This window comes from Apis dorsata, unplaced genomic scaffold (assembly GCF_000469605.1).
Source record: "Apis dorsata unplaced genomic scaffold, Apis dorsata 1.3 scaffold_163, whole genome shotgun sequence".
Taxonomy (NCBI): Eukaryota; Metazoa; Arthropoda; class Insecta; order Hymenoptera; family Apidae; genus Apis; species Apis dorsata.
The window spans coordinates 281,904-298,900 of NW_006263452.1; the positions used below are offsets into that span (position 1 = coordinate 281,904).

The 16,997-nt window shown below is 44.0% G+C and overlaps 1 long non-coding RNA gene across 1 annotated transcript in view; it reads right to left on the reverse strand.

Moving 5' to 3' along the window:
* LOC116185357 overlaps window positions 1–14,421 on the reverse strand; it is a 15,407-nt gene extending 986 nt beyond the window's left edge. Inside the window, exons 1-2 of the long non-coding RNA XR_004150199.1 lie at window positions 14,411–14,421; window positions 6,746–6,757 (exon numbers count right to left, since the gene is read on the reverse strand). This is a non-coding gene — a long non-coding RNA (uncharacterized LOC116185357). The remainder of the gene's footprint in view (window positions 1–6,745; window positions 6,758–14,410) is intronic.
* Between the last annotated feature and the right edge of the window lie 2,576 nt (window positions 14,422–16,997).

A 16,997-nucleotide genomic window follows, 5' to 3' on the forward strand; every position in this document is an offset into this window, starting at 1 on the left:
TATTCAAAATTAAAACGTAATTACGCGTGAAATTGTCGATTAACCAGTGTAAATAATTGCCGAGCGGCCGGATGAAATTGAGTAAAACGAATTGCGAGCGTCAGCCGTTGTCCGGGCCACGTGATGCGCGCAAGAGAATAAAAAAAAAAGCGAAAGAGAACGAGAAAGTGACTCGATCGAAATTCGTAGAAATTCGTGATTCCAGAGTTGGAGAGATTGCAGGATCGAATGGAACGAAAGAGGACGAGTAGTCCCCGTAGTACTCGATATCACTTAAGCTCGATTTATTTTACGATATCAAACGATATCAGCCGCGCGTTCCGCCTTGCGCCCCGGAATGTCGATGACCGGAGCTTAATCGTTTTTTGCCCGACGTGGTCTGCACGAGAAAGCGGATAATCTCTCTCTCTTCTTTCCGTCTGCATCCTCGAAGCCGATGGCGTTGGCCCCCTGGCGTATCCAAGGATGCTTCCGAGAACGTCGAGTGTCGTCGGTTATCATGGCCAGTCGTGCGTGACGTGGCTAACAGCTCCGTTCCAAGTCACGTTCCTCCAACGTTTGACCTTGATAATGCAGGAATTTCATATTCCCTGATGACCCTCTTTCTTTCCAACGCCTTTTGTCAACGTCTCCATTTTCTTTCCTCGTCCCCTCTCGAGAGGAATCGAGGGAACAACTGCTTCTTCCCTCCTCCCTGATAAATTCCGTAATTATACCCGACGAGACCGGGGTCCTAGCTTTGACCAAGGATCGGCGAGGAGCAGCCACGAAGGCTGTGGCCCGTTTATTTCGTCAAACGGATGAAGATACGAGTTTTTGCCACGCCGACCTCGGTTTCTAATTCGGTCGGCTCGAATTCGGACGGCCGAATGACTAATGTAAGAACGGAGCACGAGTGTGGAGGAGGAGGAAGGAGAATGAAAACGAAGAATCTTACTAGAGGATTTCTTTCTCGTGGAAACAAGGAAACGTGAGTGAGTAAATAAGTAACTTGGAGATTACTTATCCCTTTCTCGAGATGAATAAGAGAAAGGCATAAGAGATCGACGACGCAGGGGGGTTTTTCTCCGTGACGCGATTCCACGGAGAAACTCTTAAAAATGTGGAGAGATATATCACCGATTCTTGGCGTGGTTCGTTACGACGCGTGAAATGAGGCGTGCGCGTGGCAAAACAGGCGCGTTTAATCGATTCGCGAGTCGGCGACGAGCGTCAGCCTTCCACGAGGAGCCATAGATCACGTCGTTTACGCCGTTCCACCGACCTATTACGAGAAATTACGCGGCATTGTACCCCGGGACAACGGTGTATTCTGACTATGTAACACCGTTAAATCGCGTTTACGCCCGACCATCTTCTCGTTTTTGTTCAACCCTTATTGAGCCGCCAACGATCCTTCTTTATCTCGTCTTTCTTTTTTTCGAAGGAGGGGAAGAAACAAAAAGACGAGTCTATTCTTCTCCCTCTTTACTTCGAATCAACGTTTCTTCTACTCTTTTTCTTTTTTTTTTTTTTTCCTTCTTCCCTTTTCTTCCTCCTCGAAGTAAAAACTTTCTTCTATACATTTTTCTTCCTTCGTCAAAATCTCTCCTCTTTTCTATCTTTTGTTCCTCTTTCGTTTTCCTTCTTTCTCTCTTTAGGAATCTTTTCTTTTCCTTCTTCTCGAGAAGAGAACCTTCTCTTTTTGTTTTTTCTCTTCCTCTTGATCGCGTGCAGTTCGATCTTAATGTCCATCTGGTTGGACGTAATTTTGGGCCAATTACCAAGTGCGTGTAATATTTATCCGAAAAATAGAAAAGAGAAGAGGAGAAGAGAGGAGAGAAGAGGAGAATCTAAGTATCGAAATAATTTTTGTGGACTTTGACTCGGCCGTTGCTTCGCCACCCTTCGTTTCGAGAAACTTGGTGACCCACTTTTCCTTTGCCACTCCCTTCCAAGTTTCCACCCCCCCTTTCAGGTGCATCGAGGATAAATTTATTCGCTGTGGTTCGAAAGAAACATGAAAAACCCTCTCCTTTGAAAGTGATCGTCATCCCATCCTGTTCGACTTCCTACTTCCTCTCGACCAGATATACGCAACTTTTATTCTATAAATCTCTTCCTCTTTCCTTCTTGAAATATAAATTAGATGGATAGATACACGGAAAGCCACGTGACACATAGTTCTATCCCAGCCGTTTATTATTCAAACTCAGCCTCGGCGAGTCCTCTTTTAATCCCGAAAAAATATCCACTTGAGAAATGCTTTTTGCTTTATTCCATTCTCAAATTCTACCGATCCTTATCCAGTACGCGCCACCTTCGCATTACAAAACTCGGTGGAACGCGAGGAAATCTCGCGCAATCGCCAAGAATCGACATCAAACGACACCGAGAGCATCGTTCCAACATCCAGTTGCACATGCAAATGGCGCCGCTAGGCAAACGCGCTCTATCCCAAGAATTCCACCGTCTCCTTTTTCAGCCTCTCGAGAAGAGGTACAGCCATTGAGCGCTCCCTCGTTGTTCACCACGCGAAACCTGCCTAGACAACGCCGCCATCGTCTTCCTTCGCGGCGAAAAGGAGAAGAATCCTCTCGAACCGAGAGCCAATCGAGAGAGAAAAAGAGAGAGTCGATGCTGGCCAGAAAACCGTGGCTTTCATATGCAAATCGAAGGGACCAACACGCGTCTCGCGAATCTTTTCCACGTCTCGAGCAGCCCGATTTCTCGCCTCGCCAATGAAAAATGATCTCGTCGACAATCGATACGCTTCGCGGCTCGCTTAACCTCGACTTGTTCGTCGCGCTCCCACTTTCATCAGAGTCTCTCCCTCGCGAATCATTAACCCTTCCAGATTATCGAACGAAATTTGAATAAGGCGTTGAAATATTTTATTTTCTTCGAAACGAATCGCGTTGTAAATATTCGTATATATTTTCGTAGGATACTTTTCAGAACGACTTTAGAAACAAACGTAAAAGTTGATCAATATGAAAAAGTATATTTATAAATATACACGTCGCGTGTTTTCTTCTATTTCTAAGAAAGGAACAGTTTTTGCAGGTATTTAATTTTCTTATACGCGTCTTCTTATACACGTACGAGCGTTGATATTACAATTGTTTTACAGGATATCAAAATATAAATATTCTTTATTGTACAATACAATAACTTTTACGATTATTTCGATCTCTAGAATCTCTATTATATGTATAGTGTAGACGTGTTCTATATAGACGAGATACATAGAGAAAGGGTAAGTCGCTAAATATGGATGGATAGGTAATGGAGAGGCAGATTAGACGATTGGGTAGCGAGAAGGGTGGAGTTTGCGGTGATTCTCGGTTCGAGAGGAATAAATTGGAGGCTGCGTTTGTTTTAGCTCGACCGGATTAAAGATCAGGGCAAGGGGGTAAGGAAATGATTCCAAGTTTCGTTGAACAAATATCAAACACGGTTGGAACTTGATTTTCGCAATTAGAATTTCTGACCCGAGATGTCAAATTCCCCGATTATCTCGAGAGAGAGAGAGAGAGAGGATGGTATACTACCATCATCACAATTAGGAAAAATATTTAATCGCGCGACGCCTGAGCGAACGTGTCGGCTCGATTAATCGAGAAGGCCGGTATTTATCGGCGGGATTTCGATAAATTGTCGGGAGAAAATTATCGCGCTGCCGCGGATAAATAAACCGGCGCGGTAATTAATTACAGCCAAAAATCTGCGCACTCATCTCGTAATTGCGACCTTTTCATTTCCCTCCCCTCAAATCGCGCTCTATTAACGCCGATTTTAACGCGATTAAAAAATCCGCCCGAGTTTTCGCGCGAGTTTTATATCGAATTTTTCATTTTCCCCATTTCCTGTGTCGTTGTTCTTTTTTTCCTTCTCCCTCCCCGTTCACTTTGAAATTTCAACAATTTATCGCGCCGAGAACGAATCGATACATTCGATCTATTTCAAGTTTACGTAAGTTTCAAAGTAATTCGAGATGAAAAGCAGCGATAAGAATCTGGGAAATCTGGTCCATCCACGAATCTACTACGACCCGAGAGAAGAACCACCCCTCTTTTTCCCTTTTTATTCGTACAAACTACTTCCTCCCGACACTGGATACTTTTACTTCCTCGCAATTTAATATTCCTTTAAGCTATTTCACCGTTCTTCTTCGAAGTTTTTTTTTTTTTACCCGTAAAACCACTCGTCGTTCGATCTATCTATCTATCTATCAGAGGAAGCATTTCCAGAATATACGTTAATTTTCTCGTCCACCGATTTTTGTATTATCAACTGATCCAGTGTATCGATTTTATTTACACATTTTTATTAAATTTCGTTACCGTTTTCCTTTGTACGCCTGTCAAAAATCAATATCCACACCTCTTTAATTTTTATTATCGCGTTTAATTATTATTTAACATCCTCCCTTCGCTTCGAGTATGCAGAACCGAAAAGAAAACCAACGAAAGAAAATATACTTTTCTCCTTTCCTCTTCGCTCCAAACCAAATCTATTAATCCGAACCAAATTCATCTCGTCATCTTGTCGATCCCTCGCGCGAGTTTCACGGAAAGACGAGCGGCCTGTTATACGGACGGCGAGCTGATTATAATTCTGGAGGCAAATACCGTTCGTGGCTTATTAATGGGAGGCAATCTTTCTTAAGGTGGTTCGTTCATCGGCAGGAAATTTCTATAATTATTTTAGTCCGGGGCTCGGAGAGCTCATTAGGTCGTCCGAGGGCCGTGTTGCTCCTCCTCCTTCCATCTTCTTCTCCCTCCCCTTCTCGCTCCACGTGTCTCTCCCCGTGGCTCATCTTCCTTCTCTACCTGTGCCGTGCTCCATCGTCTCACCTTTCCAACCACCGAGCAACCGATCTTCTCGTATTCCTTTTGCTCGTCTAACGCACACGCCCATTTTTTCCTTCTCCTCCTCTTCTTCTTCTTTTTCGACGTTCCAGCAGCAGCCTTCATCCCTCTCGATCATCCACGCGCTCTCTTTTCGTCCCAATCGAAACATCTGCATCTTCGAAACGCATCTCTACTGCGCTCTATCGTTTCGCCAATTATCGTTCGACACCTGTTGGCGGAAACCAACAACCACGCCATCTTCGAACTCTCATTTCTGTATTGGATTATTGGAGCAAGTAAGCTTGGGATATCACGGAAATTATTCTTTTCGAAAGTTAAAATCTCGTGGCTTTCGTGCGCAATATGCAGATCGAGAGTCGATGTAAGGAGAGAATTCTTGAGAGTTGAAAAGATTCGATGGAATTGTAATTGTACCGTTGGATGCAAGGAGGATGAACGTTAAGCTAAACGATTGTCCTTCTTCTTGCACGTAACGATAATCTCTCGTTGATTTGAATATCGAGCACTGTTCGAAACCAAATAACAATTCACAACAATTCCAATCTTTTATTACACAATCGAATATCCCCTCCGACCAAAAAATTAACAAAGAAGGATGGAAACGCGAAAATCTGAATTCTCGTTTATCTGGATTCCCTCTTCCTCCCTTGTATTTCTCTAGACACTTCCGGATCGGGCGCAGAAAACAGGTTGGCGGAATCGATCAGCCGACTCGTGTTGGACGCGATTTATCAACACGAGTGCGAGAATTTCCGCGAGCCCGTTCCAAAGGCAGGCCGGCACAATTTCGCGGCACGATAACGATCGTGATTGATGCGACGCGCCAGACGAGAGCGAGAAAGTTGCGAAAGTACGGTTGGGAAAACGTGGCAGGCCGGAAACGCAAATTCGTGTTTCCGTCTAACGACTCCAATTTATCGTGTGCCCCTCCTCCCCCTCTCCCTACCTCTTCTCCTACCGATCGAAATCGCGATGTTTACCGCGATTTTCCGCTTTAACCGGCCGCAAAATTCCGCGATAATCGACCATTCACTCCGGATTGACTTTATCGAGAGAGTGAGAGAGACAGGAGAGGGAGGGAGAGAGGTCTTGCTCGAGAAAGAGAATTTGACTACATAAACAAGAGCGAGACGAGGAGGCGACGAAGAGTAAGAGTCTTTCAGCGCAAGTTAAGAAAAAGGAAAAAGGAGAAAAAAAACGAAAGAAATATATACTGTATAAAAGTGTATCGAGAGAGTGTACGTTCGTGAAAGACATCTAGTTTGGAAAAATTTTATCCTTACCCCTCGTCTCTTTGAGGATAGTCTTTCAAAGATCCCTTCTTCCTCCCCGGTGAAGACGGTGAAAGAATAAAATAAGATGAACGCTTAATTGGAAGCTGACACTTGTTCGTTCCCGATCTCGATTACGTCGGGGAGGAACAGCCTTTCGTAAACTATCTTCGAGTTTTCGAAAACGACGACGACGACGACGACGACGACGGTGGTGGTCCGGTGATATTCGCGTCACGAAGAACTTAAGCGCGAATTAAACTCCTCTGACGTGGAATTAGGGGAGTTTGGAACGGGTTTTCTCTATGCGAGAGATACAGCGAATATAAAGGCGGCCTAGGCGTGTGAAACGGGCTCGATACAGAAGCGATTCATCCGCGCGTACGCGTAACGCGTACGGTCATTTCGCCCCGCGTTGATTGCGAATTTGAATCCTTCTTCGCCACCCTTTGATGTCGGCTCCCCTCCCCCCACGCATCGTGCACCGTGTTATTATCGATTTTCCTGGCGATTCGACCACCGATTCCCGTCCCGCATCCGTCGAATCGTCGTCGCTTCTTCCTTTCTTCTTTTTTCCCTCCCCCCCACGGTTTTTCGCCCGTTAATTAACAATCGAACCGTTCCTCGCGTCTCGTGACACGAAACTGTGCCCGAAAGTCGAGCGAGGACTCGACTTATTATTGTCGATTCGACTCGACAATAACAAATTCGCTTGGAGATGGAAACGAGTGGGGAGTGTTTATATCGTTGTAATATCGTAACAAGGGAATTTTGTTTTGTTTTGTTTTGATTTTACAATCGAAATGGAACGAAGGATAGATTCGTATTGCGTATTATATTTTCCGTACGAATATTTTTGTGCGGAAAAATTAAAGAACGAGGATAAAAAACAATCATGCGACGCGATTAAAAAAAATTTGGAGATAAAAAACAGGAGGAATTTTTTAGCCGAAGGAAAAATTCGATCGAAAAGAAATCTGAATATACCAGTACCTGAAGAAGTATAAAAGAAGAATATCGATGGAATTTTATTTTTTAATTTTTTAACGAGAAATCTCTCCCGCGTTATAGATATCAATAAAAGCATAATTTCCTTCGAATCTGATTCTTCCACGCAATCTGGATCGCGAAGAACACATCTTTTTTACCAATGTCCAACAACCGTAGAGAAGATAAACGAGGTAAAAAAAAAAATGGAAATATCTTCATCGAAACGATGATTATAACCCGTGTAAAATACGGGGAGAACGTTTAGAAAGTTCTAATACGCAATTACGCGAAACAAATTCCTCTCATTTTCATCCGCAACCTCCCCTCTCCTTCATCAACCCCTTTTATATCTGCTCCCGTTTTACTTTATTACAGACATGCAACTTGGCTCGTTCCAACTTCCCACTCGATGAAAACACTATAAATTCCCGGTTATCCAACTCCATTCCCTCCGTCGTTGGAATTCTCGAGCAAATCGAGCATGCTTATCATCTTCGAGGCGCGAAAAAATTCACCTCGAGAGCAAATCACCCTGTATAATCTCTCCTCCTTCGTTCCTTCGTTCGTTCGTTCGTCAACGAGCCAGGAGGACGTGTCCTCCACGCGCTCTTCCTTCTCTCCTTCTCTCCTTCTTCTTCGAAAGAAGTATTAATTAAAGATCTCGGCCTCGAGGATCCAAGGATCAAAAGGAACCAAGTTTTCCATTTTCGTCCGCCAACGAATATTTCCTCGCCCAATCACGGAGGGGAGGGTGCGACATCGGTAAGCCGGATTTAAGCAGATGTACATACACCTCTAGCTGGCTGCCACAGGGCTGGATCCTGCATACTAAACGATGATCCTTTGAACAATCAATGATCCGCCACTCACGTTCGGGACACGATGCCTCGTTACGACACGCGTGCACATCGATCCTCCACCGTCCAATTGGCGCATGCTCGTCCCGACGAGACAGAAGCGAACGGATCTGTCGTCCGAGGAGATCGTCGTCCGAGAGTGGAAACGACCGTTGATGAAAAAGTAATTCGTAAATTCCATCGGTGGAAGATGGGTGTGGCGAAGTCGTTTTATGAATATCCGTTCTTGGAAAGTGCGGCGAGGCGTCCGGCCGTAATTTGTCAGCGTTGACAGCGGTTCCTGGTGCCGCGATAACGAAAATAGAAGAGGAGGAAGAGGAGCGGCAAAAAAAGGAGGGGAGAGAGCTAGCCTCTCTTCCATAAAACGGGATCGAGATCCACGAGGTGTGATGGGCCTAAGAGAAATCGAGAGAGAGGCTACTACAGCGCGCCTCATTAAACAACCCTTTTCTAGCTTCTCCTTCCCCCTCCCTTCTAACGATCAGACAACGGCGTAGATAAATTTCACGAATCAAAAAGAAAGAAAAAGTCCGGCTTTATCCGCGAGCCAATTTCCAAGAATTCCAGCCCGAGTTTTTATTCTTTCGAGGGTTAGAGGGGTAGATTAGATTAGGTCAGGTTTTTGACCGTCGGGTTAATTAGTCCTATCTTTGCAATTTCCCCACCCCGGAAAGAACTTTGAAATTATCGCGGTGGAATCGCAAAGGGAATACAAAATTTCCGCGAAAAACATCCCCTAGCACGCGTCTCGTGTCTCGCGTATTATATAAAAACGCAAGCGCAAGGAAGGAAGGGAGAGAAAGAAACGAGAGAAAACAACGAAAAAAAAAAAAAAAGAAAATACTAATTTTAAACCAACGAAATCCGGAACCGTCGTTCTCATTAAACCTCGTGCGTATACACTCGTCAGCGTGGGCGAAACGTGACGGCGTCCCGTCATCAAAACTTATCGTGGAAAATAATCGGCAAGGGGGTAACGAGGGTGGAAAAATGCGCGCGTTTTTGCCACGAAGACACGCGTTTTTAAATAAAATAAAAAAACTCGGAAGGATTTACCCGTTTCTGTCCATTCGCGGGGATGGAACGAGAGTTAAATAGAAGACGGGGGTGTTCTCGCAATTAGGGGCGAGGATGGAAGGGTGTTGGTACACGGTGTTACGGCGAATTTACACGACCAATGAAACGCATAGTTCGGATTATTACGATCGCCTCTGGACGGCCTTTGTTCGGCTCGAGTTCAACAACGGGGCACTGCCCCCGCTGCCGTGTGTACCCGAGAGCTGGACCGAAGGCCGAGAGAGATTTCTGCCAAGACAATTAGTCGGTTAATCCAGTTTCGCGAATCTGTAACTAACGAGTCTCGATTCGTGCCCGTTCCTCTCTCCCTCTATGTTCGTTTCGCACTTAGTTTGCCACTCCCGACATGTGTGCGTCATTCGTGGGTAATTGCGCCGGAGTAATTGTTGTTTTGCTTGGCACTAATTATGCACGCGAAGCTAATAGCTACGAATTTTTAGAAGCGTATTAGCCACGTGGAAAGAGAAATCTCTTGGATATATAACCGAGCATGTTATATAAATGTTATCCTCGTGAAAAAAATAAGCGATTAAAGTAATCTTCGAGCGAGATTGAGTAATAAATATTAAATATCATTGGAAGATGGTTCTAAATATAAGAATTCGAAAAAATCACTTTAATAATATCCTTTAAAAGTAATCTCTCGATCTTTCTCTTTTCTCTTCCTCTTCCCATTGCATTCCATCCTGCGATATATCGTGGATAGGAAGCGATCCCTTCCCCCTGAAGACAGCCTCGAACGGGGTCCGATCCGCGACAATTAATTTGCGAATCTCGATCGGAGGAGGACACGGAGCGAAGTTCCGGCGTGTCGATCGGCCGTGAAACGTCGATGATACGTTGGCGATCGAGCGTGTTATCGGTGGCGTCTTATCAGCGAATATTAAGAAGAGGTTGGTGAACGACCACTCGATTACATAAATTGGAAGGTGCGCTCAGGTTTAATTTTCCCAGGATTTACGATACGCTCTCGTAATCGGAATTTATGGAGGGAATATGGTAATCGATAAGAAACTATGGTAATAAATAGGCGCGACTGCGGCCGCCACGTGATTCGGTGCCCATGGTCACCTGACGAGCTTCTTCCTCGTTGGAACGGCTCGTTTAAATTATTTCAACCGCACACGTTTTCCTGGTGGAAGCCTCGTTCTCGTTATTTATCCTTTCACCCGTCGAGGGAATATATATATATATATATTTTTTTTAGAAGAAATTAATTACGTTCCAAGCACGTTGATGATGAATCCTTCTTAACAGTGAAATACCCAAAGAAACAGATTCTCGGCATGCGTTTGCAAGATAAATATTCCGAGAGAGTTATTAATTCAATGATGACGCTATTCTGTCGAAGCAAAAAATAAATTTTAACGCCAATTCCGGTGATTGAAATCCGGTTTCGCGTATCGTGACTTGGAAAAATAAATATATTTCTCGATCGTATTATTAATAATTCGATAATAAAGTCGAATTCCTCGGAAGAGAGGATTACACTCCCGATTACTCCCCGCCAGGTATAAATTCTGAGATCCTGGCCCATTACCCGATCTTCAACGGCCATAACCATTTGCAAAGTAAACGAAGGAACATTGCGTTCCACGCGAACGCCAAACAATAGTAGTAATCTACACAGCGATATTGGTGTAATTAGACGCAAACTAGTTACGGGAACCGCAATTGTTTGACGATCGCAGGCAGAGAGACGCGATTCACCCGGCCAACTTCCGCGTCTATTAGCCTCCCACGGACACCGCCTTCTCGCCACCACCCGTTAAAATAATTCTATGACCACGGCTTCGATGAGGCTTGTTGATCGAGGGGGGGGGTGTTATTTAATTTTCGAAAACCACGAGAAAAATTAAACGTCCTCGACGAACCTTTCCGTGGAAGGCGCACACGCGTCGTGGATGAATCGAGAGGCAACGAAGCCACGTCGAGTTGAAACCAACCGTTAAACGCCCGTACCACCTTGGGCGAGGCCTTCGGCGAGTTGGAGTACGCATCGATTGATTTCGAGTCGAGATAGCAAAGCAGTTTGTTACAGAAAATACACGGAATTTTGCCCGTACGAGTTTCTTCGCTGATCGAGTTCCCTTCTCCATCCTTTTATACTGCTATGTACCGTGATAACCGTGCAAATTGCGAAAACGTGTTGCGAATTACTTCAACTGTCGCGATTATTGCGAATAATTTTTAAACCATTACTCTTATATAATCTTCGAAAAATAATAAATCGACCGAGATAATTTTAAAAAGTTTTCGAGAAATAATTTATGCGTAATGTTTCTTAAAACAAATTTATCGAATATCCAAGAACAATCCACAATTTCTATCTCTCTTATTTAACGAACTTCCCTCTCCCAACAAGAGATTTATTCCCGTGGCATTTCTTGTGAACACGCACATTATAATTCTCGTCCAGGGAGAAAATCGCTAAAGCTTCGATCGCGGGAGGAGCGAAATCCAGTTAATAACCAGGCCAGGAATAGCGACGAGGTTGCGAGCGGACTCTGTCGGCCTCTATAAACCGAAACCCCTCGGGCGGTGTATTAAGAATGCACGTGAATGACGTGAAACGAATTCCTATGCAAAGGAGCGGTGTTATGGGTACGGTGTCGGGCCTGCGTCTAACTAGGCAGCTCGCATCATTAACGGGTCTTGTTTGTTTTACAGCGGAGAAAGGACACGCCCATTTCCTCGTCATTCTCTTCAGCTCCTTCTGACCGTGGCTCCGAGCGATGCCCCCGTCCCTTAATCTCCCCGGACTCTCTGTCTATACACGGTGTGTCGTTTGCTCCGGGCCCGCTTTAATTTCAACTCGAGAAGCCCTTCCGGTTCCAAACTCGCTCTTTGGCCAGCGGTCGCTTTGAGGTTTCTCCCTAATTTTTGCCCGCTCGCGACTTACCACGGTGTTCGTCCCAACCCCCCCTGGGCTTGTTTGTCCTAGACGTATCAAGGATTAAATCCTGGCTATTCCTGGGAAACAAATTTCTCGTGAATACATCTCGTTATTACACGGGTAAATCGTTCTAATCGTATCTACGATTGCCTTCGGATAAATATTTATCGCGTAACAATTACATTCGATTTATCCAGGTGACGATACGTGATTTTTTGGTAGCGCGAAATAAAACGAATGATAGTCGATTCTTTTTCTATTTTATATTGAGAGAGATGGAGAAAGCTTTGCCTCTCTATTTTTCTCCTCCTCTTCGAGAGAGGACACCCTGTGTACACACAGAGGGCCACTCTCGCTCTCGTTCCACCCCACGACGAGCGTATACATATTCATGGTGTCATTAGCGGCCCATGAAACATGCTATTGGTAAACGTTTCTGCCGCTCTCTCTTCTCATAGATGATTGCGGTACCCTTCTTATTATAAATTATATTCGTCGATTTCGTTTCACATCGCAGAGTGGTCAAGTCTCGTAAACTCGCACCGATTTTGCTATTCTTCTGAGAATCGATGGATCGATCTTTCTTCTTAACTTCCAGTTACTCGAATTCGATTCGAAGAAAGGTGAAGAAAGTTGGTTCGACGAAGCGTCTTTTTCATCGAAGGAAGCGATTTATTAGTCGTATTTAACGATCAACGATGGAATGGTGGCTGATAGTAAAAAAAAGAATAGTCGAAAGCAATAAGAGAAGAGACATGTGTCCACTTTTATCACGGTTGCTTCACCGTTTTCATCGCTTTCCTCATTTTTTCCTCTCGCCCATTCGTTCTGGCTTTATTGATATTTTAGCCGCGCCAACGTCGAAATATCTTCGAGTGGGGGGAATGGGCGTGTAGCAGGGGAAATTTTGTAAATTTTATGGAACGAATCCGTGGGTAATCTTGTCGGGATGGTTCGGTAATTAACCCGTTTTTTTTCAACCAACGATAATAAGCATTTCTCGGTTCACCGTGTTTGCCGCGTATAATTGGTTTTTATATAAAGCCCTTCTGTGTTCCGACCAGCGATGGGATCAATGATCAAGTATTTACAAGTAATAATCGAATAATTTACTTACGAATAATTTTGAAAAGTTACATAGAAGCACGATAAAAAAAGGATTCGTTTAAACAATTTTGTTACAACTTTTCCATTATAATTTTCCGATACAACGTCGATTGAATCGTATATTAAAAATAGTTATCTTCGAGAGGAGAAAGAAAATTCAAAGATCGAACGAAGAATTTTTTTTTTCATTTGTTCGAGAGAAGTTCGAATCTTTTCTTGAACTTGCTCGCGATACGCTCGATCCCATCACTGGTTCCGTCTTGCTCGACTATTTTTAACAGGGTACAAACGACCAGACCGATCGACTGCACCATCGAAAATACGCGTTTCGTTTATTAATTCGTTATATCGGTGGATGGAAACAGGCGATACGCCATTATACGCCTCGTTTTCCCGTCCAGAATTTCAATTTGTTGCCGTCATTTTTCTTCCCCGGATCGGCCTGTTGTACCCGTGACGAGACACGACAAGGAAATCACGGCCACCGCGATATCCATCCACCCTTCTCGGATCTCGGTGTTATTTATTAACGACGCCGCTTTATTAATTGCGCCAGGATTGAACCTGGCAGCATACTGATACAAAGTGTATCGATCCAACTGCGAGCTTGCAGCGAGATTGCAGCAGAAGAGAATCCTATCCTTCCTCGATCCTATCCTGCAATTTTACACGGTCGAAATCAAGCAAGGTATTTTTTTTTGTTTCTTTTTTTTTTTTCATTGCTTCTGCCGTTTTGTTGGCCGAATTTAAATATTTTAAACGATGCTTCGAAAAATCTCGATTGAATATAGATCAGTTCGAGAAAAAACCAATACGGGTCAATAAATTTTTTACAGCGCGGTATACATACGTAACCCATCGTCTAAATAATAAAATTAAAAAAGAGAATAATCCCTCTGAAATGAAATTTGCATTCCCATTCCAAAACTTTTCTTACGAGTTAGAAGTTCTTTCTTTTCTAATAACGATTATACCTCCTTTACACGCGGGTCTAAACCAAGTGCCTTAAAGCACACTCTTCCTTCGATCCTTATTTTAAAGAAGGTAGAATATCGCACGGAAGCGTTACTCTATGCTTTGATCCGAGGCATAGTCGCCTACACCAATGTATTTCACGGTAATCCGCGCGTACGTGTATCCTCTCTCACGAAGAGAATCCACTCGAGGAGAGAGAAATTCTCTTTCGAATCCGTTTCGATTTTATCCAAGTCGCGGAATTACGTGGCGGCGATCAGCCATCCCGACAGACACGACAGATCATTGGAAAGCAAGCGGGTAAGGAACGATAGAATCCTAATTGGCAATAAATAACACGGTATGCGTAACATGCAGAGATCGGTAATAACGATCGGTTACGCGGCCGATCGATGCCCGATGCTCTATTTAGTTGGAGGAGAATTAATTACGACGACGGTGAATCTGCTGCCAGGATTTAGAATCGAATTACGTAAATGCAATTACACGGCGGGGAGGGGAAGAGAGGGGTGGGCCGCGATTCTGGGCAATTTGTACTCGATCGCCCCTCTTTTTCTTTTTAAATCTATTTCTTCCTTTCCCATCTCCACCACCTCCCCGCACGATTTCTCCGGTTAAATGAAACTCCTCCCGTTTTTTCCTCCCTTTGCAATTTTCTCGTTGTCGAGAGATATATTTATCGATTGAACGAAAAAATAATTAAATAATTCGAGCCAAGCTTCGAGGAATTTTTATATATACAGATTTGGTAACGATTGAACTATTCTCGTGATTCTTTATTAGAAAGCATGTACATCCAAAAATCGGTCCAAGTCGGTATCGGACGCTTCGAGTCGTGATCGTTGGATACCTTGGCAAATCCGCGTTGTTGATTTATTCGAATCGATTAATTCGAGCGCGGCGAAATCGACTCATCGATGATGATATTAAATCGGTTTTGGCGCATTACGGAATCGACCGTTTAACGAATTGCCTCGATTTTCGCGTTGGAACCTCCCCCCGGAATTAATAGAAATCTAAATCAACGATCAAGTCGAATAATTAAAACGGATATACGCGATCGTGCTTCTATTTCTATTACACCAAGCCACAATCTCCCGATATTCTATTATTCCAAACTTCAAATATTCCACATTCTATCCAACTCCATCGTTATCTCCAACGATGTGAATGTGAATTTACCCTCGAGACGCGCGATTAATTAATTAATAAAAATTACAAAATTCACTCATTCAATGTATCCTTCCACTGGAAGAACTTACAAAAATAAATAAATAAAAATGCTTCTCTACTTCTTTCCATCATACTCCATATACCATTTCTTACAGAAAACAGAATTTCCACCAGAATGTCAGATTGTCAGAAGAATTATCAAATCCACGGAAATTCAACGTATGAGGTCGTGAAACAAGTTTCGCGATACAATCGGTGACGCGATTGCGGGCGAGGAGCAGGAGGAGGAGGAGGAAGATCTGGAAGGGGGCGCGTAAAAAGCGGAGGAGGAGAACAGGCGGAAGTCGATAAAGAGCAAGGTGCATGCGGCCCAAGGTTCTCGAGAGGGGGGAGTTTCGAGTCCAAGGGAATTAAATGTACTCTCCCCGGAGGTTTGAGATCGATCGTTATGATTAGCCGACATTAATCATCCGCGATATGAAAAGGAACAATGGAAGTAAGGGGGGGAGGAGGGGGGCTCGGTCACGTTGCTAATTACGGCGGAAAGGGATTCCGGGAAGAACAATGCTCGCGTCGTGAGATTTCTTATTGTTTCGCCCCGTTTTACGAGCAGCTTTTTAGCGCGTGCACTTCGTTACAATCGACTTATGCCCCGGAACAACGGGGTTACGTGGCTTATTATTATACGGTGTGGAGAGGGTGAACGTAACGTTAATAGGGTCTTAATAAGTTTAACGAATCGCTTTGCTTGGGGGATAAAAAAGAAAAAGAAAGAACGAATTCAACGAATACCGAAACGAAGTATGTATTCGCCGTTGTCCGTTTCGAATCCTCCGAGTGCACGTGACGCGTGCTAAACGTTTCCCGCGGAATTGAATTCGAGGGAAGCGGGTTGTTCCTTGTACGAGAGAGGCAGAAACGTATTGGAATATTAGGAATAATAAGTGTGCTCGATGCGAAAGTTTTTAAAATCTTGGTCGAATAATCGAGAATTATAATTATCACGAAATTCCTCCTTTTTTCGAAAAGATTTTAATAAGATTTTATCGAGTAGTCTTCCTGATTTTCTTTGGAATTGGAACGAGCTTTCGTTTCGAGGGTCTTCTTCGACAAAAACCGAGGCTTCTCAATTTTGACACGATAAAAAGAAGAAGCGTAGAAGAATCTGCGTGCGGAGACTCGACAACAATTTCTTCGAGTATAATACAGTACATCCCTGGGACTAATTAACGTACTCCCTTTCGTTTCGTTGATCGATTATACGAAAACCTCGCTCCTCGAGATTGCTCGTTACCTCGAGATTAATCGAACACGCGCGTCTCTCTACGCGCTGATTTCCAATGGTGCCGCTAAAAAAAAAAAAGAAAGAGGAAAAAAGGAAAAGAAAAAAAAAGAAAAGATTGAGAAAAGAGAAAAGATGGAAAAGAGCGAAGAAACGAGAGTTAGAAGTCGTTCGATCTTCCCCAAGGTGGTTACGTGCCCGGTTAAAGGAATGATCTCGAGGTTGTTGCGCGGCGAGTCTCCGGGGCAAAAATCGAGTCAGTTTAGAACACTTACTCCTCCATTAATGCCGTCATCTGCGCCGGTTCGCCCATTAATCGCGGCGAGGAGGAACGTCTGCCTCTTACGTGCCGGTTAAACCGTGGCCAACGGCTCATCCCGTCCCTCCTCTTCCTCTGCCTCTTCGAAAGTTACCGCGCGCCACCGAGAAAGGCAGGCAAGCTGTGCTTCTCGCAATTTGTTGCCAAATTTATTACGTGGTCGGAGATAGAAAAAAAAAAAAAAAAAAAAAAAA